The following is a 3,041-nucleotide window of genomic DNA, read 5'->3' on the forward strand; positions in this document are numbered from 1 at the left end:
TAATCTTAAACATAAAAGGGGGCCATATAGGAAGAGAGGCTATGTATAGTTTTGAAGTTAAATTGGAATAAAGTTAGATTAGATTGTTATAAAATTAAGATATTAAATATATTCTCTATGGTAACCACAGAGAAAATATCCACAAAATAAATGCTAAAAGAAATGAGAAGGAAATCAAAACAGTTCACTAAAAAAAAGTCAATTAAACACAAATGATGTCTGTATTGGAGAAAACCAGGACTGAAAAAAAGAAAGGAGTTAAAATGTAAAAAATGAAATAGCCCAATGGCAGTAATAAGTTGTTCCTTAACAGCAATTATATTAAATGCAAATGAATTCAACTCTCCAATCAACATTCAAAGTGGCAAAACATGTAAAAGTTATGATTATCATTTGCTTTAGCTAGAAAAGTCATGTCATGGGCCCAAAGATATAAACAGGTTGAAAGTGAAAGGATGGAACAAAACAATGTACAAATAACTAAAAATCAGGTGTAGTGGCTCATAAATGTCAGACAAGACTGACTTTATATAAAAATCTGTTACAAAGGACAAAGAAGGGATTTATTTAATGATAATGGGATCAATTAATCAGGAAGATGTAAAAATTATAAACATATATATGCGTAATATCAATGATCAAAAATATATGAAGCAAATACTGATATACTGATGGGAGAAAATGTTCTACAATGATAATTGAAGACTTTGATATGCTATTTTCAATAATGAATGGAACACTGAGACAGAAGAACAATAGGGAAATAGGGAATTTGCCAAACTCTATAAACCAATTAGAACTAATAGATATACATAGAACACTCCACTATCATCAACACAATTCACATTCTTCTGAAGTGCACATGGATTATTTTCCAGGATTGAATGTATACCATATCACAATAAATTTTCAAAGTTCAAAATCACACTAACTATTTTTTTCTTAACAAAATGGAATGAGATTAGAAATCAGTAACAGAAGGAAAACTGAAGATAACACAAACATGTGGAAATTGAGCAACACACTATCAAACAACAAATGAGTCAAAAAAGAAATCAAAATTGAAACCAGAAAGTACTTAGAGATTAATGAAATATTAAAGCACACCATATTAAATCTTATTTGACTCACCAAAGACAATGCTTAGAGGGAAAGTAGAGCTGCAAACGCTTAGGTTAAAAACTAAAGATCTCAGATTAATAAGGTAACTTTACAACTTTAGGAGCTAGAGAAGAAGAAAAATCTAAGCCAAAAGCTAACAGAAGAAAGAAAAGAACAAAAAGAATAACTAAACTAACTAGCACACTGCTATGAAGTCAGATCCGACTCCTAGCAAACCCCTCCTTGGGTTTCTGAAGTGGTATTACTACAGAAGTAGATTGCCCATAGAAGAGAGAAATAAAATAAAGAATCATAAAACAATAGAGTGGAGGAAGGAAAGCAAGATGGCAAAGTGAGTGAATGCTCCCATTTACTCCTTCAGCAACTAACTCAGTGAACAATGAATAAACACAACCACAGACCAAGATGTCAAAACTCTGATCAGCACCTGAAAAAATAGAAAACTGGGCTGAGTTCAGAAGCAGAGAAAGGAGCAATGAGATCAATACAGAAGCTGAGAAATTCTACCAAGTAGCATCATGAACTCTAGTTCACTGTAGTGATTTTGAGATGTGGCTAGGTGACACACCAAAAGAGTAACATAGAAAAGGAGCTAGATTGAGGAATTTCTAGCAGGATTTATTTATTTATTTATTTACTTATTTTAAGTGGCACAAATTGTCCTTAGTGGTTTACCGGCCAAGTAGTAGGAAGCAGATGAGGGAGATTATGTGCTGCTTGAGAGTGGTTTGGGTCTCTCTGGAGTAAGACATGGAAAGCACTAAAAGGAGATTGGCAAAGGGCAGCAGGAAAAGGGGAGTACTTTATAAGGAGGGGAACACAAGAGTTAGCCTGTGGTTATTGTTAGGTGCCACTGAGTCATCTCCCACTCATAGTGACCCTATGCACAGCAGAATGAAACACTGCCAGGTCCTGTACCAGCTCCACAATCTCTGGTATACTTGAGGCCATTGCAGCAGCCACTGTGTCAATCCATCTCTTTGAGGGCCTTCCCCTCTTTTGTCCACCCTCCACCTTAATTAGCATGACATCCTTTTCCAGGGAATGGTCCCTTCTGACAACGTGACCAAAGTAGGTGAGATGAAGTCTGGCCATTCTCACCTTTAAAGAGCATTCCCACTGAACTTCCTCCAGGACAGATTTTTTAGTTCTTTTAGCAGTCCATGGTACTTTCAGCATTCTTCTCCAGCACTACAACTCAATTCTTCTTCGGTCATCCTTATTCATTGTCCAGGTCTCACATGCATATGAGGCAACTGAAAATATCATGGGTTGTGTCAGACACACTTTAGTCCTCAAGGAGACATCTTTGCTTCTCAGCACTTGAAAGAAGAGGTCCTTTGCAGTGGACTTGCCCAGTGCTATATGTCATCTGATGCCTTGACTGCTGCCTCCATTGGCATCAATTGTAGAACCAAGCAATGTGAAGCCTTTGACAATTTCAATCTTTTCTCTGTTCATCGTGATGCTGCTTGCAGGTCCAGTTGTGAGGATTTTTGTTTTCTTTATACTGAGATGTAATCCATAATGCAGATTGTATTCTTCAATCTTCATCAGTAAGTGTTTTAAGTCATCCTCACATTCAGCAAGTAGAGTTGTGTCATCAGTGTATCACAGGTTGTTGATGAGCCTTCCTCCAATCCTGATGCCATGTTCTTCTTCATATAGTCCAGGCTCTCAGATTATTTGCTCAGCCTATAGAACTAATAAGTATGGGAAAAGAATACAACCCTTACACACTCCCTTCTTCATTTTAAACCATGCAGTGTCTCCTTGTTCTGTTCAAATGACAGCCTCCTGGTCTACGGACATGTTCCTTATGAGTACAATTAAGTGTTCTGGAATTCCCATTCTTCTCAATGTTATCCATAATTTGTTATGATCCCCACAATCAAATGCTTTTGCATAGTCAGTAAAAC

Source organism: Orycteropus afer, unplaced genomic scaffold, assembly GCF_000298275.1.
Source record: "Orycteropus afer afer isolate SDZICR_OR568_19922 unplaced genomic scaffold, OryAfe1.0 scaffold00575, whole genome shotgun sequence".
Classification (NCBI taxonomy): Eukaryota; Metazoa; Chordata; class Mammalia; order Tubulidentata; family Orycteropodidae; genus Orycteropus; species Orycteropus afer.